We start from the raw sequence: 26,944 nt of genomic DNA, 5'->3' as shown, positions 1-26,944 counted from the left end.
CTGTGAATGGGGTCAGGGGACCCAGGGCACGCCGAAGGGAGCAAGCAGCACCCGACACACACTGACCCTAAGGAGGACCCGTTGACACTTCAGGAGCATCTCGTCCACCTTGACGGGCTAACTGTGAGTCAGGAAGCCGCAGGAAATGGGGAGAGGCGCAGAGAGTGACACAGTCAGGCCTGAGCTCCAGAATCCCCAGCCTCTCCAAGCAGGTGGAAGACTAGAACGACCTGAGAGTTTGAAAACTGTAAATCTGCCTGAGTGTTGGTTTGCCCGAAAGGTTGGAAATTTCGGTTAAAATTCAAATAAGACTAATAGCATTGGAGTCACGAGTATAGTTTTTATGTAAATTATGCTCCCAGATCTCTGTGAAGTCAATCCAAAACGTAATTAATATTGGGTTTTTATTTCATTTGTTTTTGCTCCGGAGGATAAGTTTTGATCGTAAGGGGTCACAGACCCCTTGCCGATGTGCACCTGTGAGCACACGTGTAGTATGATAAATACACACATATTTGCCATCAGAAGTAACGGGAAAGACGAGAAATATCCCCAAGGCGGCGGTAACTGTCAGGTGAGGTAGTGGGTGACTGAACTCCAGGTGTGAGGAGCCTCTGAGCCCCGGGGAGGAAGAGGAAGTCGGCTTGTGGGGGTGGTTGTGCCTCTGATAAGCTTCTTAAGGGCGGCGGCCTGTCTACACTGCTCTGTCTAGCCCCGGGCAAAGAGCTGGGCATGACTGGCTTCTGTTTACACGAACAGCTTCAGCTCTGGTCTGGATTCAGGGTGGAGCTTCAGGAAGGGGAACCCGAGGACCTCATGACCCTGGAATCCCGTCTCTGGCCATCGTGTCCTGGACTGCCTCTCCCTGGGTCTGGGATTCCTAATCTGAGCCTCAACGACCTTCTTTTCTTAGCTCTGGCTTTGTCCTAGGTGAATTTCTCTACCTCCCCCTCGGTAAATCAGAACCAAAGGTGGGTCATCCCTGCCCCCACCCCCATACCACAGCCTGACTCCTCAGCCATCCAGGCAAGAGCTGGAGGAGATCGGGGGATGCTCTAGAACAGACTCGTGATCAGATGTGCGAGGGTTTCCTCATCTCCTCCCAGGATCCATTTTCAGGGCTCGAGAGAAGACAGCCGGCAGCTAACATAGCGGGTCCGTAGCAGAGGCTGCTGTAGATTTGGCCCTTGTGCAGTTTTTCCTAAGCTTTAAAAAATGAACACCGTAGCTTTCAGCTCTGACGGGCCGTGGCACGGCCATCGCGCTTTTCCATGCTGTGAAGGCAGCCTCTCTGGGCCGTGTAACCCCGGGCGCTTTCCTGGGCCTGACTGTGTTCCCAGGCAGGGCAAGGCTGCACCTGGTCACCTTCTAATTCGGGCTGGAGGCTCTCAAGCTTTTCCTGGTGACAGAGCTCTTTCTACCATGAAATCCAACGAGGAACCCCAATACCTAAAAGCAGGTGAGGGGGACCTGCTGTCTTTGGAGATGGGGGAGGGGTCTCAGAGGTAGAGGGTGACCCCACACCCTCCATGGGCTCCGCGGCTAACTCTGTGGAACCCCAGGGCTCTGTGGAATATGGTTTGCAAAAAACACTTATACCCTGCTGTTCAGAGCACCCCCAAACCCGGGGCAGAGGCCTGCCGAATGTCTAGCCCCAGCAAGAATCAACCTACAATTCCAGAAATCCAACCTACAATTCTGAAAAACCAAAGCCGCCACCCCTCATTCAGAGCCCTTCTCCCCAAGCCACCTTCCCGCCAGCCAGAATCGTCCCAACCTGGGTGCCCGGAAGTCCCCAGCTCAGCTCATTCTGCTCCTAGTGGTTGATGTGACAAGTCCCCTTCTCCTGGGTCCGCTTGTCTTCCAGAAAACAGCCAAGCCCTGAGAGCCCGCTCCCGTCCCGAGAATGTGGCTGGGATGAGGGAGAAGCTGTACAGTGCAGCCCAGATGAAATCTTTCCAGAAATGGAGACTCTGCTACTTTTGGGGCAGGCTCCTTGCACTGCTGATTTGCCCCATTGTCCTTCCCAGCAGCACCTGAGGAACATGGCACCTCGGAAGTTACCTTCCAATGCAGCGTCTGAAATTATTTGAGAAGGTAGTTGAAAATTCCTACCTGTCCACAGCATGTGTTGCTCTGTCAGCAGCTAGACCTGGAGTTCAGCAGCCAGAGAGCAAGATTCATTACTAACACAAGGAAGGTGCCAGATGGTGGTCATGGTTAATCCCCCCTGACCATGACTCACAACATGGCAGACGCATTGAAGGATCCAGGGGGTCAAACATTGCCATTGTGGTCCACTGCCCAGAGAAGGAAAGGAAAATAATGAAGTGGGGAGAGAAGGGAAGAGCGAGAGACGAAGGCTCATATTTTCTGACCGTCTGCTACATGCCAGGCGCATTGCACTTACCTTTTTGTACTATATTTATGTTTAAAAATTTTTTTAATGTTATTTTTAAATTTATTTTTGAGAGAGTGAGGGAGCGAACAAGCAGGGGAGGGGCAGAGAGAGAGGGAGACACAGAATCTGAAGCAGGTTCCAGGCTCCGAGCTGTCAGCACAGAGTCCAGCATGGGGCTCGAACACACGAACCACGAGATTATAACCTGAGCTGAAGTCAGATGCTTAACCGACTGAGCCCCCCAGGTGCCCCTGTACTATTTAATTCATACAACCACTCTGCTCGTTTTACAAACTGAATGAAGAAACAGACGCAGAATGGTTCTGTTCGTCAAGGTCACACAGCAGAGCTGTGTCCTTCAGCACTGGCAAAGGGGAGGGGCATGAAGAGGGTGACAGAGCAGTGGAAGAGGCTGAGAGAAAGTGGCTGGAAGCATCTGCTGGAAACATTTCAGAGGGGCAGTTGTACTCATGTCTGAGGGGAGTCATCAAATCCACAGCCCTTCTAGAAAGGAAGGTTGCTTGGGGACCCCTGCTCGCGGCCGGGCTGTGTGTGAGCAGCCGAGTGTGAGGGGTTTTGAGGTTTTTGAGCTTTCCCTGATGTCTTCCAGGCTTTTCTGCTACTGGCCTCTAGGACTGAATGCAAGACAGGTTTGGAACCTTCCAGAAAAGGAGGCTGTGTGCAAAGGAGAGGGTACAAGTAGAAGCTCTCAAATCAGACAGACTCAGTGAGGTCCCGGCTCAGCAGCTAACTGTGTGACTTTGGGCAAATTACTGAACTAGCTTCAGTTTCCTCAACCATGAAATGGGGATAATAATAGTATCTCCCTCATAGGGCTGTTTTAAGGATGAAATGAGGTAATGTATGTAAAACACTTAGCACCAAATCTGGCATATATTAGATGCTCAGTGTCCATTGGCTTTTATTATTTTTAGTATGTCCCAGTTAAACAGCCATGATCTAAGATGCATCACATCAATAGAAGTTTCTAGAAAAGCAGCTCCGGTTTGCTTTTTTTTTTTTGGTCCTATGTGTGCCCTGTCCTTGGCCAGTCTCCATGAAAAATTTATGGAGGAGGCGGTAGGGGAGGAACTGGTTTGGGGCAACCAGCGGGGCGGGATCCAAGAGGAAAGAGTTACTTAAGTGGCACCATCTGAAAATGCCGGGGGCGCAGTTAGATTTTAGGCAACCTCTCTTGGAACTCTGCTTTTCCTGCAATAGAGCGTTTTACCTCCCGGCCCAAGATGATGCCTCAGATTCCATCGAGATCCATTTGTTTGGAGTCTCAAAGCCTTTGGGGGCTTCAGAAAGGTCTGGAAAGAGTAATTAATGCCTTAAGCCATTGTCCCTGGCATCAGACAGCTGACATANGGTGAGTGGGACTAGCTAATTCACAGGAGCAACTGCCCTTTGCGGTTGCTTTCCCCCCGAGTTGGTCGGCGATGGGTCTCCAGCGCCTCCGCGGCCCTCAGTGGCTCCTCTCCCTAGTTCCCACGCAGAGACATCATCTCCTACCCAGTGGCTTCCAGGTAGAGGGAGAAAGTGTGCATGGTGGGAAGGATGGGGAACGGAGGGCCATGTTTTGCAGCTTACGTAAACAGCGAGCCTGGGCTTACAAATGGGAGCTCTTGGTTTTCGTGATGAAGGCTCTGCCCCTTGCCCGTTGCGGTGGTTTGCACACGTGTGTGCTCGCACACCCTGTTCTCTCTCTTACACACACACAACTGAATGGAGCACCGAGCAGGGACGGGTGTAGAGAACCGGTGTCCAGACTCACCTGCGGGTCCCCACCCAGCTGTCCCTCGTTAGGCCCCATTCACCTGGATCACGTGCTTGAGAAGGAAGCTGACGGGTCACCCATAGCGTAGCCAGAAAGTGTCGCGGAAAAGCACCGGGAAAGGAGGGTGTGCAGCAGAAACTGAGGCGTGGATTGCGAGGTTAGGCTCCAGGAAGCCCCCTCCTCCATGTGGTGGCCCTTCTCCATCCCTGGATTTTAGTCCCCTGCGGGGGTAGCGGGGTCTGGGCTACTCTCAACAACATGGAAGGGGGAGAAGCAAAGTGGATTCCAAGGTGGGTCTCAGGACTTCCTGTCTCTCCTCTACGTAGATAGAAGCTGCTACTGAATGTCTCTCCTGCCTTCTCCCGGCACCCTTAGCTTCTTTTACTTTCCTTGGTCTTTGCAGGAAGGGTAGGAGGGGACCCAGGGACCTCCGAGCGCACCCTCTTCCCGGCCAAGCCCTGCCCCATTCTGTAGCTCACTCATGAGCTCAAGTGGCATTTTCTTACATAAGTGCCCCGATCTGCAAACACTCAGTATCCTGGACACACACTTGGCTATATTAAGGCTCCATGATTCCTGGAGTGTTTGAGACGTCAGCTTTTCCGGAGTGTCTTTAGACCCACCCTGATGCCCTTCATTTTTGACCTTTGTCCCCAGATGCTCTACCTCCAGTAACTGGGATTTGTATCCTTTTTGCCAATAGGCAGCTCCAAGCCCCAAAGAATGCATAGGTTTGTGAAGTGACTCTGAGCAGCGTCCGTGACTGTCCCGGCCGTCAGATTTGCAGAAGATAAACAGATAAAAGGAAACGACTCCTCCCTTCTATTAAAAATAAATAAGATTTTAAATTTCTATTTCAGAGAGCGTTCCTCTCTTCTCTGAAAATAAATGTACAATTGTCTTGAAAACCCTCCAAGCCAAAAATACACAGTGCTGATGTTCCCACGCCATTAGGCTCCTTCCCAGAACCAGGAACCCTAACCTGGAAGCAGCATCCCTTCGAAATGACGTCAGTGTTTGTGAGTTGGCCGTGTGCCTTTTCCGTCTGTTGCCTTCATGTGAATGTCAGAGGGGTTCTTCACTCGGCGGAGAGTAAGAGCCCCTCCCCTAGGTCAACTGGGACCCCTGTCTTTTACCCCCATGGACAATTCACCCACAAAGTTCTTTCTCTGTGGGGCCCCCCAGACCCAGCCTCCCTCCCTGCTTGTCTAAGCAAAGCCAACTCCCTCATCCTTTGCCCAGAGGCATCCTGATACTCCCCTGCTCCCAGCCTCTCTCTCTCTCTCTCTCACCCACAGTCTGTTCTTGGCGATGCTGCCAGAACATTGGTTCTTGGATGCCTAGGGTTGTGGCAGTTTCTCAGCTTCTGACCCTGACTGTGATGTTTGTGGCAGGATCCCCTCGTACCGGCAGCCCCAGCCTCCTATCCACTCCCCTCCCAAACTTCTTAATGCACTGCCCTGGATGTTCATCCTGGTTCTGCCTCTCCATCGCTGTGTGGCCTTTGCCAGGTTACTTAACCTCTCAGAGCCTCAATTTCCTCATCTGAAAACGGGGATAACGTGTCTCTAGCCCCCCGTGTTTGATGAGGATCAAATGGGGTAGTACACGTAACAGACCGCGCCGACTAAATTGCTTCACTGCGGTTTCCCCCATTCTCTGCACCCCCCCCAACCCCCCCACTGTCCGATGCTGCACTTTGCAGAGCGGCCTCTCCATAAATGCCTTTGCCTGATGATTTCTCACAATTCAAAGTCACCTCTGAGGTCTGCAGCTGATGGGGTGGGCACTGTCAGGATTGTGTCCTCAGAAGGCATGGGGAAGGCAGGGGTGGGGGGTAGTGTAGTATTTAAAAGGCAGGGTGGGGCTTCAGAATCATTCAGGAGATGCTCTCTGGGATGGGTTTCTCGCTTTGTCAGCAGCATCCCAACAGGCTTGATCTGGACCCCAGAGGGAAGCCCCGAGGAGGGTCTAGAAAGCAGGCAGCTGTCCTTTCATATTAGTGTCCGGACCCCTGAGCAGCCTTTTGTCACGGGGTCACTTGGGGGTAAGAATCATCCCTNGAGGGAAGCCCCGAGGAGGGTCTAGAAAGCAGGCAGCTGTCCTTTCATATTAGTGTCCGGACCCCTGAGCAGCCTTTTGTCACGGGGTCACTTGGGGTAAGAATCGTCCCAGACCATGGCTACGCTGCACTCAGGTCAATGACTTGGGCCCCCCTGATCTCCTCGCTCTCCCCAAGTCCCTCCACCTCCTTCTGCTTGGCGTTTTTATTCCTGGTTCAGACCAGAAATAGAGATCGTGTTTGCCAGTTGATTTGTGAAAATCACAGAGCCATTATCTCCCACAGAGGGACTTCTTAAAACACGAGTCATTTTTTCCCCCTATAAATTGTCTGTTGACAACTCTTTGTGTGTCTGTCTGTAAAGCGCCGTGAGCTCCTGAGAAGAAAGGTGTTACCGAAACACAAGGTATTATTATTGTTGTCATTATCATTATTTATTAACACGGGGCTCTTAAAACGGCAATCGGTGTGGAAAGCAATTATTCTCTTTGCTTTGGTTCTATCTGGGTCTCATGACAGCAAGGTGTGATGTCTAAAAAACCAAGTCACCAGAGGACAATAAAAATACTCGGTGTTTGGATGCTTCCTGTCATCTGCAGATTCAGACATTCATTCATTAATTCCCCAGCGTCATAGAGACATGAACGGGAGTTCAGGTTTCAAACACAGGGAGAAGTTGGCCAACCTTGGAGGTACCAGGAGCAAGATCCCTACACTGCAGGACTATTTGGAACCTTTGGGACAGCTGAAAATGTCCTTTCTGGTGGCACCACAGGACCCCCGAAAGCCGACACGCTGCCGGCCAACAGCTGTTGGAAGGGCAGGGACCACTGTGCTCCTTCCGACCCCTTCCGTGAAGAGGACCTCCTTCCTCACCTTCTCCACACACAGGGACAACCCGTGGCGTCCCTGTCGCTCGGTTGGTCCCACGTGGCTGGGTTGATTACATCCCGCGGAAATAGGCCAGAACAAAACAAGATAACAACTGTCCCAATGAGCTCAACATGTTGTTGAGCCGATGCCCGTGTTGTAGGTTGTGAGGAAACCCGTGTCTCTCGGGGCTGGGTTAGGCGTTCTTGGGCAATCTGGGATCTTTGTGTGGACACAAATTCTGCCGAGACTGGGTAGTCCCTGAACCCACCTCTGGGCTCCCCCCTGGGTGGCTCAGTCAGTTAAGCATCAGACTCTTGGTTTTGGCTCAGGTCATGAGCTCAGTTTTGTGGGTTTGGGACCCATGTTGGGCTCCACACTGAGAGTGTGGAGCCTGCTTGGGATTCTCTCTCTCTCTCTCTCTCTCCCTGCCCCTTCCACACTTGTGCTCTCTCTCTCAAAAATAAATAAAAATAAACTTAAAAATGAAACCCTGACTCACCTCTTACTAGCTATGTGATTTGGGGCAAAGTAAATTCCAAGCCTATGTCCTCATTGGCAGGATGGGACCAATAAATATCTTCCCTGTGGAGTTGTTGTGAAAATTATTAATATATAGGGGGCACCAGCGACAGTAAGGGAGGTGGCCGGAGAGAAGCGTACCACTGATGGCCAGGAATCACTGTGTGTTCAGCAATGTCATGCTGGTGGCTTGAAATTGGCCACAGCAAGAGTATTTCTCCCTCCATGGAAATCAGCAAATGCTATAAAGCAAAGCTTTTCTTTTCTCCCCAAGATCCTATTTATCAGCACACTACTGCATATTAGACACTCAATACATGTAGCTATTATTAGTAAACTCAGGTAAAACCTATGTTGATTCAAAACATAGAAATAGAATACATCCATTATATGGAACACAGAATCACTGCTTGTTTCACAAGAAAAGGGATATCACCTCTGCCCAAAATTGATCACCCAGAAAGATAAATGCACAGCCTCTTTTGGGTCACAGAGCTTGTCATTGAGATCTATTGCTTTTGCTTATTGAACTTGGGAGCATATTTTGTATTGCTTCTAGTAACTCTAGTAATTGTTTGGCTTATAAGAATGTGCTGGCTAAAACCCAAACTGAGAGAGAAAAAAAAGAAAACCCAGAGAGTTTTGGAAATAGTTTTCACTATTTCCATGAATAAGCAGCTTGTCAATCAGCAAACATCCAACACTACGCTCGATTCTACGGCTGATGCAGGAAATTGGCAAGAATGATTCTCGACTTCATGAAGTTCATAGCCTGCAAGGGATAGCATGGGAGAAGGCACAGATAGTTGATGAAGCAATGTAAGAAAAAATAAATGTCAGGGAGCCTGGCTGTCTCAGTCAGTTGAGCATCTGACTTCAGCTCAGGTCATGATCTCACAGTTCATGGGTTTGAGCCCCAAATCAAGATTGCTGCTGTCAGTGCGGGGTTCGCTTTGGATCCTATGTCTCCATCTCTCTGCTCCTCCCCTGCTTTTTCTCTCCATCTCTCTCACTCTCTCTATCTCTCTCAAAAGTAAAAATGAGACAGGGTGCCTGGGTGGCTCAGTTGGTTAAGTGTCCAACTTCAGCTCAGGTCATGATTTTGTAGTTTGTGAGTTCGAGCCCCGACCATGCTGACAGATCGGAGCCTGGAGCCTACTTCGGATTCTGTGTCTCCCTCTCTCTGCCCCTCCTCCCACTTGTGCTCTGCCTCTGTCTCTCAAAAATGAATAAAATTAAACAAAATTAAAAATAAAAAAATAAAAAATAAACCCTAAAAAATAAATGTCATTTGTAAATACATTATATGCTACAATTTCCTTCCACATCTAGGAAACTCAGGCACAGAGAACTGACTTAAGAATTTTTTCAGGTCACATATCTAGTAAGAAGCCAAGCTGAGATCTGAACTCAAATTGTAGATCCCAGAGTCTTCTCGGTAATAATTAGGGAAGAAGAGATGACGGTCTTATACACTGAAATGAAAACGGGCTAAATTCTGTAGAGAGATAATCAGAGAATGGACAAATTAGAGGCCAATGATAGGATCCCAGACCATAAACCCAGGAAGAATGGAACAATTAAAAGGAGGCAGGACTCTCCATGGGTATAACTACGGTTGGGGGAGCCCCATGGAAAAATGGCGTTTTCTCCTACATCTTGACCGATCGTTTTGTGATACTTTGCTCAACCACAAACACAGCCAGGTCTACATATCTTTGTCGCAAATGCAGCAATCCATCTGCTCTCATCTATATGACCAACAAGAGGGAAGAATGCAGAATGGTGGTAGAGAAGACCTCTCCCTCTGTGCCTGGGCAAATACTAAAACATTACGGCAAAATCAGTTCAACCCAATTTTTTGATATTACAGGCCCAGTCTATTTTTCTTATTCCACAAATCTCTCTTGGCTTTGTCTCCTCCTTCCCCACCTTTCTTCGTGGTCTAATTAAAAAAAGAAGAAGAAGAAGTCGTCGATGGGCTTTTCTGACTATAGTCAACCCAAACACGACTCCAAATAATAAATATTAGAGCAAGGATGGCAACGCCATTGCTTAGCTGGGGGGAAGCAATACTTCATTTCATACATCATTTACTACTGCGCTAGGCAGCAATTCCACAAAGCCAGGGAAGATTTAGAAAGTTAAGAAAGGAGGGAAAATCACTCCAACCGCATCAGTACTCTATCTCCATTATCTTGTAAAGTTTATTGATGCACAACAAGAGACAATTTATAATGGCACCCGTGACTATTCTGATTTATACAAGTAAGGGCAAAATGGTGCTAAACAGCGTTTCTCCAGCGTTTTGTATTCGTCACAGGCTTTATTGGAAATGTAGTGATTTCCCTTTGTGACCCAAATCTGGGTTTCCTAAGAGCCCACTTTTGAATGGAAAGCGCATGTCATGCCCATGTCCCGTGGATGTCCGAGGTGGCCCTGAGAGATGCATGGGGGGGCGGGGTCTCCGCAGCAGCAAAGTAATAGAAACTTGCTGGTTCTCTTCGGCCACCACTCTCCATCCTTGGGCTATGACGAGGCCAGAAAAGGAGAAGACCAGGGACCGTGTTTGCAGCAGGAGGAAGGAGATGGAGATAAAGGAGGGTAAGGCAGCTCCTCCTTGCCACCTGGTCCCTGCCCATCTCCTCCATCCCCATCTCCCCCACCTTAGAATACACGGGCTCTCTCTCCCTTTTTAAAAAATGTTTGTTTGTTTGTTTGTTTGTTTGTTTTTGAGAGAGAGAAGGAGAGTGTGTAAGCGTGGATGGGGGAAGGGCAGGGACTGAGGGAGAGAGAATCCCAAGCAGGCTCTGCACTGTCAGCACAGAGCCCGACACAGGGTTTGAACTGACAAATCGTGACCTGAGCTGAAATCAAAGAGTCAGACGCTTAACCAATTAAGCCACCAGGGCGCCCCCCCCCCGCCCCCCGCAGACTCTCTTGATGTCGCTTGTTTTCCCCAATGGTACTCCCTACTCCCTGGTAAAATGTGACAAGCCCACGTGGGTGACCCAGAGGTCACAGTAGACTCCTGACTATCTGTGGCACACTTTCTCCACCACCGACCGGTCCCCAGCCCTGCCCCAGCCAGTCTGAGGTTTGTGAGCCAGAGGAGTGGGCATTCCTAACATACCACACCTTAACCTGCTCACGTCTGAGAGGTTGGGGCACCTCGAATGTTCTTGGAATGGAGTATCCATTTCCCAAAGAGGAAACAAAAAAAAAGCCAGAGGTGAGGAAGGCGGGTTCCGGGGCAGTGTGGTGAGGGCAGCCTGCTGGAATCAGGCCACAGTCACTTCTCCAGGGTTGGGGGGAGGGGGGGCTGAGCACAGCCTCCTGCCTGGGGAGGGGCACTTCAGAACAAGCTCCTTGGGTCTGCTCGCCGGGACCCCCCAAGCTTCCTGCCCTGCCCCACCTCCCCTTCTCTCCCTCATCTCAGGAAGGTCTCATTTGTCTTGATCCCCGGCTCCTGAGCCTGCCAGGAAGTCTCTGAGCAAAACCCCATTGTCTGCGTCCTGCATCCCAGGGGCAGGTGACCTACCCATCAGAATCACTTCCCCTCACTCTTCCTAAGAATTTAGCTGCAAACATTCCTTTCTCCCCCTCCTCTCCAGCCTTCTCAGCCCCTTCGAATTGTTCTCCTAGGAACCAAACACGCGCTGCAGGAGGCCCCCTCAAACAGCTGGGTCTACAGATGACTTGGATTTGAAACCGGTGCGATCCCTCTGGTAAGTTACCTAAGGCCTCCATGTCTCATCTGCAAAGTGGGGATATTCTTGTACCTACCCAGGGGTGTGTTCGTAAATGTGGAACCACTAGCTCTCAAAACAAACAAACAAACAAACAGAAAGAGTATAGCATTGGCTGATGCCCATGGTGTAAATACTTCCATGATAGTCAATGGCAAGCTAGCACCCTGCTGTCACTGAGTGTGGAGTTGGGAAGAGGAAGGCTCTGTGAGCTGACTCCAGTCCACCCCGGATGTTATGGGGTGCTTTAACTAGGTAATGCATAGATGGCATTTAGCCGCGTTTAGCCTAGGGCCCAGCACATGGCAGGTGTATTTATTGTGCGTGTGGCTCATGCCAGCCAGAGCTCTCTGCTTCCCCGCCTTCTTGCCCTTCTGAATGCAGCTAATGGATCGTCTTCTGGGGAAAGCAAATTGCAAATGATTTTTAAATAATATGACTCTCTCTCTCCTGGCTTCTGAGAAATCCTTCTGAGCGACCTTCTTGGAAATAACCCCGGGCCAGTGCATATGCCTCAGGGTGGCTTTGGAAAGGGAACCATCCGATGCCTCTCCCTTCCTCCCACCCGGCAGCCGGGGGGGGGGGGGGGGGGGGGGGGAGGGGGTGTGAATCTGTTTTGATAGCCACACTAAGCCGCCTTGGCCAGCACCCCAGCAGCCCCGGTGCCAATCTACCGCATCTCAAACACTGTCTTACTTTTAGCAAGTTCCTAATGTGTTTGTTTCTTTCCTAAGCAACCTGTGCTGCTGGCCACATCCAACAATGGAGCAAAGCCACATTGTTCAAAGCAAACAACTCCAGTATCAGTTGAAACAAATATACAATCACACTCCCAGGCCTCAATCTTCAAACCTGGCTGGACAAAGCAGAGGGAAAAGGCTCAAGGCCGCGAGGCAGCAAACTACACCTTTATCTGCTTTCAAAGGGCCTCTATCAAGTGCAGTTCCCCTGTGGGCTCCCCCCACCCCCTGACTGTTACTAATATCCTTTTAGAAACCTGAAAATAGCATGTCTTTCCTTACTGATGGGTCCTGTTTCAGGTGACTATGATTGATTGATTTTTTTTCCCTCGCCACCCTCTGTGTTCAGAGGAGAACAAAAATGCTTCTTTCGTTTCTCTGTTCGTTCTTTAAGGTCCCCGTAGTAAGACCATCTTTTTTTTGTTTTGTTTTTAAGCTCAGTCTCCCCATCTGTAGGCCTAGATGATCCTTTTAGAGTCTTCTACCATTTTCAACATCCTACGATTCTGATTCCGAGAGCCGTAGCCCCTTTGCTGGTCTCCTGCCCTGAGGCTGCTGGGGCTGATAGGCAGGAGGAAGTACCCTGTGGAAATTCACCCTGTGCAATGGACGACTTGCAAATTTGCATGCCAACGGGTGGTTCACAGCCCACTGAATTCATGAGGCTGGGCACTCAAGGACCCTTCTAGAGAACAGCTCCCTGGGCTGCCTGAGGGTCAGGAATGCATAGGACGAAGCCACCACCCTGCAAAGGGGAATGGGGGAGGGGCTGACTATCTCACCGAGTAACAGAGGTTGGAATGAAAAAGGAAAGCAGACTGGCCCTTTGCCAGTCCGGAGTACGTGGCTTTGCCTCTTGCACACATTTTTTAAAAAATAACCCTGGTTACTTGTCAAGCACCGAGGTAGGCATTGCTCCAGACCCACCAGGGTGCGAAGGGAGAGGATGGAGAAAGCCAGTGCCTCGGTCGCTGCAGCAGCGAGCCTGGGGAGAGAGAACCCCGTCCCAAGGGGCAGCAGGGGCGAGGCCCTTAAATACTCCAAGGGACGGGAGCAGAGTCTCGAGAAATGAACAGATTTCTCCAGAAACAGGAGTGGGAGGGAGGGAGTTTCAAAAGAGCAACAGCCTGGGCAAAGGGGCAGGGAAACGAAGTGCCCCCCAAACTCAGTGCGTACACGGCCCTTGCATGGCGTACGTCTACTTCCTGAACAGAGGGTGAAAGAAGTCATTCCTTGGAGCTCATCTATTTATTAAAAAAGAATTAATTCAGTACTTCCTGGGGCTCTAGGCCTTTGACGAGCGCTGAGGTCAATACTCAGACGCCCCCACGGGCACCCAGTCCTCCTTCCCTTTCAGTTCTCCACTTTCTTCTCCAAAGAGCTCTGCTGGGCGGACCACCATGGCCTGAGGGACTGTGCCATCCCCACGACCCTCAACACGGTGATTGTCTATATAATTAAATTTCAGCATCCCTTGGGGGCTCAGAACTCGCTATATCCCTTCCTCGGCTGTCTGGAACTGTTATTTACATTTTAAAGCACTATTTAGTTCTCTAGCATTTTTAAATCAACTTAATTACAGTGAATTTACATACAATAAAACGCACAGAACTGGAATGTATACAGTTTGATGACAAATGTGTATGCTACACAAACAGAGTCACCACCCCGACACAGCAAAACTTCCCCGTCCCTCCAGAAAGTTCCTGGTGCCCTTTTCCTTCACTGCCGACCACTCCGCCACCCACCCAGACAGCCCAGGCCACCGCTGCTCCGACTTTTATTATCATAGCTCAGTTTTTCCTCCTCCAGAAAGTCATGTGAACGAAATCAGATGGTAGATAGTCTTTTGTGCCTGGACTTTTTTGCTCAACGTAAATTGGGTTATTTTTTTGTTTTGAGATTTATCAATGCTGAGTGTACCCTTTTTTAAATTTTTATTGCTGAAGGACGGGCCCCTGGGTGGCTCAGTTGGTTAAGCATCCAGCTTCGGCTCAGGTCATGATCTCGCGGTTTGTGAGTTCGAGCCCCACGTCGGACTCTGTGCTGACAGCTCAGAGCCTGGAGCCTGCTTTGGATCTGTGTCTCCTCCTCTCTCTGCCCGTCCCTGCTTGTGCTCTCTGTCTCTCACAAAATGAATAAACATTAAACAATTTTTAAAAATTTTTATTGCTGAGGAGTGGTATGTTGCATAAATATAGTAATTTTTTTTCCATCTCTTCCCCTACTAAGGGACATTTGGGTTGTTTTCTCCATGCATATTTTTGGTCTTGCCTTTCCAACCAGATCGTGGGCCTAAGGGCAGGGATGTGTCGCCCATACTCTGTCCCCACCCCGAGGCACGATATCCAGAGGCCATGCTGGATTGGAGTCTCAAATGTGTTGGTTAATTGAATTATATTTGTGGATAAGATGCGGTCCCTGCCTGTTAAAGCCTTATAATCTAATTATAGAGGCAGCTACAAACATAAATCAATTATTCCGAGGCAACGCATTTATCTATTCATTCAGCAAGTATTTATTTTAGAGCAGGGAGAAGACATGACAACGAATATCTAAAACAAAGGGCAGGAAGTAAAGTGTGGTGTAAAAGAAGTTCAGAAGAGGGTCCGCAGAAACTCTGAGAGCAAAGAGGTGCCTTTTGAGGAGGTGGTAAGGACATCTTCAAGGAGGGGGGATAAAAGCAGAAGCCCCCCATGGACAGACTACAGGCCGGCAGTGTCGGGTTCATCAGAGATGGAGCTGGAAAGACAGGGAGAGAAAGAAGGCATTCCCAGCGACAGAAGGAAGGGGACCAAAGTCACAGAATCAGCACCGGACGTGAGCAGACGCAGCTGATTGGAGGGTGTGAGCGGAGTGTGAGAAATGGAGGGGGTAACCAGGGGCTGGAAGGACAGGACGGCCTCAGACCACAGAGGGCCTTGAATACCAAGCCAGGAAACCCCAGAGCAATGCAAACACACATTACAAGCCCATCACACACTTCTGTGATGACACTGTCCGAAAGGCAAAACCCCACCATCTCTGAATTATTACGCCAATGATACGGGAAAAGAACTAAAGCGGAGAGGTATAAGTTATTTAACTAGGTCACACAAGGGTGAATGTCAGTCAGGAGTCAGCCCAGATTTCTGATAACTGTGGACTTTATGCACGGCAGGTGGTAAAAGCATGTGAGTGCAAACATTGCAAAGTGTAAAGGTCAGAGAGAGTCTTTTTATATGTAAGTCATAGAAACAGGGTTTGGTTGGTTGTTTCTAAGGGGTTGCAAGGCAGTGGTGGCATTATTATTATCCATAACACTGCATGACCCTTTGAGGACTTTCTGTTTTTTAAGCCTTTTCATATTCATTATGTCACTAGACCCTCACTATAATCCAGACAGCTCAGCAACTCAGGTATTGTTCCTATTATTAGTGGTATTATTACCACTACTATTCCAGAATTTTCAGGGGGAAAAAAATAAAAACCTCCAAGACCCTAGAGAGTTCGGTACCTTCCAAAGGAACTTCAGATAACTAGCCAGGACTCAAATCTGCATCCCTTGAATGCACTTCTTTAACCCGTTATTGGAGAATAAGGAGGAAGGATTCTATTGGATAGAAATGCCTAGAAGACCACAGTCACCAAACCAAACCGGGTGGCCTCAAGCCCTCCCGCACCCGGTCCTGGGCACACTGTGGGCCTGCGGGCGATCCCAGAGGGGCTTAGAGCAAGTCTGATGCCGAGGCTTCCTATGAACAGGGGGAATCAGATGTTTCTTCTGTAGCAATGGAGGGGTTGAAGAGGGGAGTCACCAGCTTTCTGCCAGTGTAACCGTTTGTCCTTTGATCCTCAGGGCCGTAGTCAGAACCGGAAGGGATACCTAAGTCGTTTTGCAAGGAGGCAGGATCTGCAGCCCTGGGACTCCACGGGACCCGGGACCATCCCTCCACACTGGCCTCCCCTCTACCTACTGACTCCCCGCAGCCAGCCGGAAGCTCCTTCCCACTCCTGCGGTGGTGAGCTCTCAGCCTGGGCCCGTTGTGGACAGACAGACAAGGCAGGCTGTGCACTGTGCTGGGAACAAAGGAAGCCTCCATAGGGGATGGCCCCGAGGAGGAGTTCCCCTGTGTTGTCATTTCACCTAAGGTAAATCCCGAAAAACCGGGAACCAAAGGGAAAGAGATGGCCAACCACGACAAACTGTTGTTGGCAAACAGAGCACCTAAAGAACCATCTGGAGGGGGTCGAGGCTCCCACATTGGAGCCCAGACCCCACTGCCTAGTTTGGAATCTCCCAAAAAGTTGGTTTGCTTTTGTGTGCCCACGATCTCTGAAGCAGTTTGCGGAATTCCTTCCTTGAATGGATCATCTACTGCGACCTGTGTGTATTTGCCACCTGCTTCCTCCCTAATCCAGGACCACCTGACTTCCAGCAGACCCATCAAGCCAACCCCTGCCCCCCAACACTCAAGGCTCCAAATAGAAATATTGGTCTCTCTCGCCTTGCATGGTCTCTCTCCCCTTGAAATATACACACGCTGGGACGGGACTCTAGACATAAATCTTTGTTCAAAGAAATTCTCTACACACGTATTAATTTCTATACTTCGAAACAGCAGCCATACACTCAGCAAATAACAGCCGCCCTTGGTCATTGCTGGGAAGAGAGAGGATTATCAAAACAAGGGCCAGCTGTTTGCTGGCAGACGCTGGTCTGCCGTTGCCCTGAGACTCGTAGGAAGATGTTAACAGCAATCTTCGGCCATAAAAACTGTCTGGTCCATTCGCTCCTGACCAAGTTTGCATGCATTCCAAACCTGAAAATCAAAGCAAAATGAAATCTGACATATAAACATGACCTTTCAATCACTTGAGAAAGACACCCTTTCTCTCTCTCTCAATCCCTCCCTCCCTCCCTCCCTCTCTCTCTCTCTCTCTCTTTCTCTCTCTCTCTCTCTCTCATAAACACGGCAGCTTGCTTAGAGCAATCTTGAGCCCGGAGCTGTGAAGAATTGCTATAGGTAGGAAGACACGTTAGCTCTGGAATTCAATTAACTGTCAGCACTGCTGTTGGCGTCAGGATGAGTCACTCCTCTCTAGCAAATGGCACCGGGGGACTGTGAGCCTCCAAGATGAATGGTGATTGATAAGCTCCGCAGGGCCAGGGCTCAGGGCTCTAGGGGTCCTTCCCTCACTCACACACATTTTACATGAATATACAGTAAAGAGATAGCGGGAGAGGCTGGATGCCGACATGGGAGATGCTGTTGACAATCTGCTTGCAGCCCCTTCTTTTGTTTTTGTAAGTTTCACAGGCTTCAAAGCTAATGAACGGACTGTGCTTTGTATTTCTTCTGTCTCAGCTCATGTCCAAATGTATGCTTAAGGGGAGGAGAAAAAGAGCTACCCGGTTTCTCAGGGGGCGGGCACTATTATGGACCCCATGTGATAGAAGAAGGAAGAAACTTGCTGGGCAGAGCTAGGGGCTCAGTCCCAGAAAGAATGCCGGGTGCACCTGTTCTAACCGCTGCCGCCCGTGCTGACCTTTGAAGGGCAGCCACCCCATTTCTCTAGACCAGGGGGAGTAACATGTGGGCTTGAGGAAGGTGAAGTCATGTTTTCCCGTTCTATAGGATAGCGCTCGTACAACCTATATACAGTCGACAGCCGAGAGGGAAAACATGGCTTCGCTCTTTTCCTCGGTCATTGAATGATTCAGGCTACAGCCGATTGGTTTTGGTGTTGGCGTGATTTGTTAGTTTTCCCCCAGCTCTGCCATTCATCTTCCAGAATCTTCTGTCCCTGGTTTCACTTTTGTATTTGTAGATACAATCTTCGACGCAATTGAAAGGGCAAAGTCATATTTTAGTGAAGAAGCTCCCCAAATAGTTGAACATAAACTTCCTCAAGAACTGAAGATGAACGTTAAAACATGAGAATAAAAATTCCATGCGAATTTGTCCACAACGCTTAAAAGGAGCACGTTGGGGGCTCCAGGGTGGCTCAGCCGGTTAAGCGTCTGGATCCTGGTGTAGGCTCAGGTCATGATCTCACGGTTCGGGAGTTCGAGCTCCATGTCAGGCTCTGCACTGACTATGCTTAGAATTATTTCTCTCTCTCTCCCTCTTTCTGTCCCTTCCCTGATCAAGTCCTCCCCTCCTCTCAAAACAAACAAACAAAGAAATAAACAAACAAATAGAAGAAGGAACATGTTGGAAATGCCACTTGTGTGTGAGTACCAAGCCAGCATGGCCCACATTCACGGGACAGAAAGGATGAAATAAGATACTCTGGACACACGGAAATACCAGCTGTGAAGGCTTTGGCCCTTTTATTCATACATTTTGCAAACTTCAGGTAGATAAGAAACACCAGTGATTGGAATGACCTCAGCATGGCATTCTGATGCAAATCAGATTTCAGAGATCTCTGCTCAAAGCCGCTGCTGGGGGTTTTAGGTTGGGTCCATTTTACATTGGAGCTTCTCAGTCCATCGCAGCATCGCCCGTTTTTGCTTTCTTTGCCTTTGTCTTCGCTCTGTGTCCCCGTTTCCCTACACAACCAGACATACTGGCTCTCCCAGCTTCACAAAGAGAAAATGATTCCAAGAGGAAATCGCGGCACAGCAAGTGAGCCCTGGGAAGAATTTGAGACTGAGGAGCCCTTGTAATGAGATTAAGGGCAAAAATGCTTTTGTGCAACCAACTCAGCCCCGTCCTCAGTACGTGACAGGAGCCAAAACAAACACGGGCATTGTTTTGGGAAGGAAGAGGTTAACAAGCTATGAAAACAAAATTAGAGATATTTTCGAAGCATGACCCTCAGCAGAATGAGTAGAATGCAGTGTGCCAGTGTGGCTGTGCTCTCTTCCCTCTGACATTTATCCTGCAGTTCGGTGGGGAGTGGCCTCACCCCTGATGTTCCCAGCAGAGGATGGGGAGCACCCTCTGGAGCTGCCTCCATTGGGCAGATGCACAAAAGCCTGGGTCCAGGGGAGAAAGATCGCTAGCTTCCTTGGCCCCTTCTTAGAAGGGAGCTCAGGAAATATTCTTTGTGGATCATGTGGAGCTCGGAGCACATGTTCTCATCCACCCTCTGGTCTGCAAATGGAAATTCGGAGGTTTTTTTTTCCCAGACGTGGGTCTCACAGTGACCCCAGGACAAGACCCGTGCCTCAGTTTCTCCATCGAGCCAGTTCATGTTTATTGGGCGCCACTGTGCATGGGACTCAGGGGCTTCCCGCTCTGGATATAAAGCTGAAGTGCTCCATCCTTGTCTTTATGGGGCTCACAGACTGATGAGGAAAGAGATGTGTATAGAGAGTTACCATTGTATATAAGAAGCCTGTGTTGGTAACGTTTATCAAATGGAAGAGTTTTCATTGGTTTCCAAACCTAGCAGTAGTGGGAGAAATATCAGTGGACATTTGATACTCAAGTGGAATGGTGTGTGTGTGTGTGTGTGTGTGTGGTATGACACCCATCACCCTCTGTCACTTGTGTCCCCTCGTTCTTTGGAGCCTGTAAACATCCTTTCATGTTCTAAGCTGGCTCATAGTGACAGAGGCAGTCACCTTTAAGGACCATGGGGCTAATACAGGCTGTGTATGGAAGGGCCAAGGTGAAGTAATAGGGGTGTTTCCTTGTCCCTCTTCATCCAAAAAACGTTGCCCATGCCCACAAAAGCCTGGGCTGTCTTTGTTTCACTCAATGCACGCAGACCCCCTTCATATAAACCCTGCTGGCAATAATGGTGAGAGATTTTCTAAACAGAATCAAGAGCCCAGGAGAAAAACAGAAGAGAACACCAACAGGTGTGCCGTGGGCTCCGTGACAAGGCGCCCCCTTTTTCCCAACGAGGCTTCAAATCTTGTTTGTCCCATTGACATTGCCACCCTGCCTTGCCAAGGGGTTATTTCACCCGAACTTTCTGAGCTTTGTGCAGCCTGAACTGGTTCTGCGGATTCTCAGCGTCTCCATGATTATTTTAGACTCGAAACTTCACAGTCTTGCCTGGTGATTTCCCAAGATCTGAACTGATGAGATTCATTTCCACACATCAAAAAGTAGAGGTATCAAAAGGGACATGGAAGAGTGAGGGCTCAGGAAGAAAAGACACTGTAGGCAGCAGGAACTCCAACCATCGGGTGACAAGGACGTCCTTTTTTTGTGAGACTTGTAGCCATTAGGCAAGGAATTTGGAAACGCGTTAAAGTAAGTTTGGTGTGGAGAAGGCAGAGCAATGATGCTTCCATTTCTTCTTAAATTATTTTTTTAAAATTTTTTGTATGTTTTTCTTTTACTTTTCAGAGAGCGACAGAGTGTGAGTGGGGAAGGGGCAGAGAGAGGGAGACACAGAATCCGAAGCAGGCTCCAGGCTCTTAGAGCTGTCAGCACAACGCGGGGCTTGAACTCATGGACTGTGAGGTCACGACCTGAGCCAAAGTCAGACGCTTAACCCACTGAGCCACCCAGGCGCCCCTTTCTGCTTCTTCTTAATTCAGAGAAAGAACTATCTCTAGGTAACTTCTGGTTAACGACTAGGTCCCAAGAGTTTTGTTAACCTAATATGACGTTAATCAGAGTTTTTATTTCCAGATCTATATGTGAAATTTGAATTCTCCGTTCGCTACAGTACTTATTTCAAATTCATTTTATTCCTCAGACATAAGGTTTCTTTGAATGTATTCAGCCAGCTCTTGATTATCTGGAACAAAAATTAGTAATCCTAGACCAGCTTCCTCTTCTGCTTCTGGGTGATTTTTCCTTCTTTTTTCCTGCCCACCCGGGTCAGGAATTTCTACTGTACTGAATACTATGGCACTTAATCCATGAGGCGTTTTCTGTAAAATAAGGAGTTTGATATCATTTTTCTTCCCCTGGTGAATGAAGCTTACACCTGAAATCTTAAAAGTCATACTTATTTATAGATGTTCTAAAATATTTCCCACATTCAAAATATACCTAGGGGCCTTCTTGACATCTCTGCAAAGTGAATAGACGTCTTAAACGCCACGTGTCTAACACTGAGGTCCTCACCAGCCCCTGGAGTCCCTCCCACCCACACCTGCCTCACCCACAGCCTTCTCGTCCCAGCTGGTGGGAACACCTTTCTCCAAGCCGTTCAAGCCCCAAACCTTGAAGTCATGCTGATTTCTCTCTGTCTCTTACACCCTACATTTGAACCCTCAGGAAGTCCCCCATCCCTAAAAATGTATCCAGCTCCCCCAACTGTCACCCTGGGCCACTACCATGTTCCCCTGGATTGTATCAGCGACCTCCAGTAGGTGTTCTTGCTTCTATCCTTGATACCTGCACTATACTCTCAACATGGCAGCCAGTGACACTTTGAAAACATAAGGCAGGTGGCACTATATCTGCTCAGGACCCTGCAGGGTTTCACCCCAGGGATGGCCACCGTAGGGCCTTTGTCCTATCTGTTTTCTGTGTCTGCAACTCTCTTCCCCTGACAGTGCTGTGGCTAAGTCCCTCGCCGAGTGCCAGCTCTGATCTCACCTGCTTAGTGGGCCCACCCCGACCTCTTTGGAACTTGCCTACATCACCGACCTCACCCACCTCCCAGATCCTCTTCTCCCACTCTGGTTTTCCTTTTTGTTTGTTTGTTTGTCTTTTCTTTCTTCCCATCGCACTCCCCCTCCCCTCACATGAGGTCCAGAATCTTTATTCATTGACGTATCCCTAGCGTCCAGGGCAGTACTGCCATAGTAGGTATTGAATAAATACGTGTCGTGCGAACTGATGACCCAGGGAGCCAGTGCTCGGTGTTGCAAAGAGCACAGGTTTGCAAGTAGAAGGGGTTGAAGTCCTGCTACTTACTAGCTGTGGGACCTCGGGCAAGTCACTTTAACGTTTTGAGCCAGTTATATAAAGTCATGACTGTAAAGCATCTAAGACAGTGCCTGATGGCTATAAACACTCAATAAAAGGGACGCAGCGGTATCGTTATCACTGTCGTGTACACCAATACCTGTTACAACATGGCAGTAACCTCGAAGGATATTCTACTTACGCTCCCCCTGCTCAAGTGGGACCATAAACTGAAGCCACACTTCCCCCTTGCCAGTCCCTGTTGCTGCTCTGTTTAGTAAGAGGGAGGTGGTGAGAAGGTATGTAATTGCCCCAATAGTAATTTGCTCAGCAACATTGAGCGCCAATGCCCACAGCTTACACTGCAGCTCTGAGAGCAGGTCAGTGGCTGGCAGGCAGTGCCAGTCTCCTTCTTCCTCTCCGTCCCCTTGCAGCTGGCTCAAACTGGCTCCTTCATCCTCAGTATACCCTAAGAGGCAGCAAGGGACAGCAGAAGGGCGTGGTTTGGGGGACATCTGACATAACGGGGGGGGTCCAGTCTCGGCTCTGCTACTCGCTCCCTGAGTGGCGTAGGGAGTCCCCTTCTCTGAACCTCACTTTTCCCATTGTCAAGTGGGGATGATAAGATTAAATGAAATGCCAGACACCTTCTACCCACTGGGTGCTCAATATATTGTAGAAAGGCCCGGGGGCCTGAGAAGACAGTCCTGCCCAGGAGATAGTGCCCTGGCACTTTTCTTTTGCATTTTTGAGGAGGAAATTGCTAAGTCATTAAATAGTCTTCTCCTGAAGGAGGTAGACGTGTTCAAGAAGAAATTGACTAAGTGCTTCACTGGGTGACCAGCTCTCACGTAGGCCTCTTCACGTCTGAGATCCGGGACTGCAAACGAGGTTACCCTCTGCTCCTCACCACCTGCCAACCCCCAACTCCCCTATTAACTTGATGGGGCTCGTGGCGTTGCAGAAGCAGAGCTCTCCCTTCTCGTGACGTGTCATACTCTGGAGTGGTCACTGTAGGAGGGAGGCACAGAACAAAGAAGTGCTCAGAGGGCTCATACCAAGGATGAATGTGATCAAGCCAGGACATTCAGTAAATCCATATTGTAGATGCGAGGTCGAATACAGCAATAGTGAATATACGAGTATCATAAAGCCTGCGTAGAGGGAACATCCGACAGCCGCCTACTTTATTTAGGGAAGACAGGCTTAGAGAGGCACTCTGAATGATGGCAAGGTGTACATGTGGAAAAGAAGATGGAGAAAGTCTGGAAGCGCCGGGCCTCCTCTATGACTGCTGAATGTGCAGGAGGGAGAGCCAGGGGCAGGGTAAAAAAAAAAAAAAGCGTCTGTCCAAAAAATGCTTCCAGAAATACAGAAAGCCGAGGCCCAAACTCACACTGCTGTTTTGCGTGATGTTTCCCTGCGATTCTTTGCACCCCCTCCCAAAGTGGTCCATAGCCGGAGTGTGTTGCCATGGCAACAGGCTCAGTAGGGGAGCCGCTCAGCATTACCCAGTAATTCACATCTGTGCTAGCTTCTCTCCCTCCCTCTCCGCTCTCCCCCCTCTTTTTATCTGTGAGTGGAAAGCAGCTCATGAGTGATGCCACCCTGAAGAGCTGATGGTTCTGGCAGAAGGGAAGAGGAGACTTTCTTTCGGGGGGATATGCCTCCCCCCTACTCTAAAGTTCCTTTTCCCTCTCTGCAGGTGGTACTCTCTCACCTGGGGATGGACAGCTGGGGGTCTGAGGAGCCCCCAGGGAAAGCTTGGAACCAGCCACAGCATGTGACCTTTGCTGCAGGAGAGGTTCTCCTTTAAAGCCTGAGGAATTAGCCTGGGGGTTTTTACAAGCTCCCTTGACTTCATTCAGGTGGGGGGTCTGGCAGGTGGACAGGGGCCAGGTGAAGTGAGATGTAGCACTTCCAGCCCCCACTGCCCAGGGTCCCAAACCTTCCCTTGAAGCCCTTCTCACTCCTCTCTCTCATCTGGGTCTTTTTCTTTCTTTCCTTGTTTCTAAATGCTCTTTCTGCCTTCCATACCAGGGCCCAAAGCAATGGATGACTAAACAGGCAGGGTCAAGGCTGGCGCTCGGTCAAGGTTGACTTGGGAGGCCAATTGGAAAAACAATCCTTCCGTCCCCCCTCGCTCCCACTCCCGCTCTGTTTTTGCTGAGTTCTGTGAAGTTACAAACAACAGTCCAGGGTCAACCTACTCACCCCTTCTCCACCGCTTTTCCTTCCCACAAGATTAACTACCCATGCCTTCTGGTCTGTGCCTAACGGAGCCTGAGAAAGGAACCCGAGAGCTCCGGAAGAGTGAATCCCTACAGAAAGAGTTATTTATAAGTGCCACTCAAATCCGAATGTGATGAAGTTATTACAGTGATGGTGTGGGTTTCTTTTTTGTGTTTCTTTACTTATTTATGAGAGAGCGCGAGTGAGGAGGAGATGCGCAGAGAGAGAAGGAAAGAGAATCCAAAGCAGGCTCTGCGCTGTCAGCACTGAGCCTGACACAGGGCTCGAACTCAAGAACTGTGAGATCATCACCTGGGCCGAAATCAGGAGTCCCGGATGTTTAACCAGCTGAGCCACCTAGGTGCCCCCCGTGTGACGGTGTGGTTTTTTAGGAGGATCATTTGTTGGTATAGCTCTAGAGCTTGGATGATTTTATGTCTGTGTAGGTTTGCTTTCCCTGGCTTCATTTTTTTTTTTTTAAAGTATATCTCCTTATTTCTTAAACAAGCCATCTATTCAAATCATCACGATTTAAAATACTGTAAAGAATTAATGCGCAGTCTCCCTCTCACACCTCTCCCCCAGACACCAATTCCCCGACTGGGATCCGACCAGTATTACCAGTCGTATGGAAGAGATTTACAGTGTTCACCAGCAAACACACGGGTGTATTTTATTTTGTTTTTCCTTTAATATGGAGTCCCAAAAGAGTCGGGTTTCAGGATTTAGAAGGTCCTACCCAGCAAACGGACCCTGCCTTGTTTTGTACCCAATTTACTGTCTTAATGAAGCCTGCGCTTTATTCAAGTATCTGTGTGCAGACTTAAATAAGTAAGTTTTGGGGTCATCACAGACTTATTTTTTTTTCTTAATTTTAAGAATTGCCTTCCTCCCCTGTCATTTCGCAGAATGACAGAGAAGGGACACAGAGATCCGGGTCGTGTTTGTTCCTTTCTGCCTGGCAAAGGAGCAAGTGTCCAGTAAGATTTGCTGGGTGCGGGTAGCACTTTGGAGAATCAGGATCCGTCTGACACACTCCAGTGTGGAGAGAGTGCGGGCCGCCTTTCTCAGGGGAGTGGGGGTGCTTTGCGGGCTCCTGTCCTCCTCCGTGAAGGAGAGAACCCACAGTCTCCTGGCGGCATTGGGAACGGGGGTGGGGAGGAAGACGAAATCGACCAGACTGCTTATTTGACTTTAACTGACTCCATCCGTATTTCAGTCAAAGCTGCTCAAAATGGCTCTTGTGGGCAGACAGCGCCTGAGTCAGCCAGTCAATAACACTCATCGAGTGTTCCCTGGGCACAGAGCACAGAGCCCGGAGCCGGGGAACCGGAAACAAGAAATGTACAGTTCGGTCCTTCCCCGGGTTGCTGAGACTCTGAGCAAAACAGAAGCCACAGATTACGCTTGGGAGAGTCTCGGGAGCCCATTAACGTGAACACAGACAGGGGGACAGATGAACACGCAGGGTTTATACTGACTGAGGCCCAGGCTAGGCCTGACACAAGCTTCCTTCTCCCGGCTGCCTCCCGGAGAAGGGAGCAAAGACGGTCTGGCGTATTGTCCGGGCTACAGGGGCCACCATCTCCCCGAGCAGCGCTATGGGAATAGGTCCAGGCTCTGCAGACACAGGCCTGGGATGGGATGTCCTTGTACACTGCTAGATGAGCCTTCTTCTTTTTGTATTTTTTTTAATTAAAAGAATTTTTTTATGTTTATTGTTGAGACAGAGAGAGAGACAGACAAAGCACGAGCAGGGGGAAGGGCAGAGAGAGAAGGACACACAATGGGAATGGGAAGGAGGCTGCAGGCTCCGAGCTGTCAGCACAGAGCCCGATGCGGGACTCAAACCCACGGGCTGTGAGATCACGACGTGAGCCGAAGTCAGATGCTTAACTGCCTGAGCCCCCCAGGGGCCCCTAGATGAGCTTTCTTGACATGCTTGTAAGGCTGTCTAAACTCAGTTTCCTCACTTGTGATGCGGGGACAATCCCTACACTTTACACCTGTGGTAAGATCAGAATATGGAAGCTGCCCAGAGCTGACACAGTGTGGGCCCCCGGGGCGGCGTCATTCCGACAATCACTCTAGAATCCCGCCCTCTAGAAACCGTCTGGAAGCGTTTCGCTCTTCTGTTGCCTCCCTCCTCAGCAGGTGAGGCTCTGCCTTTTTGCCTGTCACACCTCTGAACCTAGTCTGCTCCCTGGTGCTCGGTCAGCAGGGCCGGGCCTGGGTGAGGTCCGCCCGTAGGGATGGTGCCCGGTGTGGGCTCCATTGGGCCGAGTCGAACAGGAGGCTCCTTGCCGCGCGTTCTGTCCCCGAAGCCTCTGGGCGGAGAGGAGTCAGGATGAGAAGCCAGGAGACGGAGCCAAAGGTCGGAGGCCGAGAAGCAGCCAGACTCTGCCTGTGGAGCGGGACAGGCCGGTGGCCGGCAAGCCCAGGAAGCCAAGGCGTGACCATGCGGTGCATTCTGCATCAAGCGAGAGAAGCTTCTGGCAAGGTCTATCTTTTCTGCGAGGCCATTTTACTGACAGAAATGACCTAGAGGTCTTCCTCAGTTGGATATAATCCAGCTCTGGGCAGGAGCGCTCAGGACGATGGCACGTGGAGGGGAGGCACCGCCAGGGTCCCAGGGCACCGCTCACCAAACCAGGTGGGGCATTGCCAAAGGTCACGCTAGGGACCCGCACGCTAGGGCAGAGCCCTCTCCCTCTCCGGGACCCAGAATGTGCCTTCTCTCCAGGCTTCCCGCCTCCTCTTGCGCACCCTCCCCCCC

Source organism: Crocuta crocuta, unplaced genomic scaffold (assembly GCF_008692635.1).
Source record: "Crocuta crocuta isolate KB4526 unplaced genomic scaffold, BGI_CrCroc_1.0 scaffold59, whole genome shotgun sequence".
NCBI classification, from domain to species: Eukaryota; Metazoa; Chordata; class Mammalia; order Carnivora; family Hyaenidae; genus Crocuta; species Crocuta crocuta.
The sequence above is the reverse complement of the archived record's forward strand: the minus strand, read 5'-3'. Positions refer to the sequence as shown.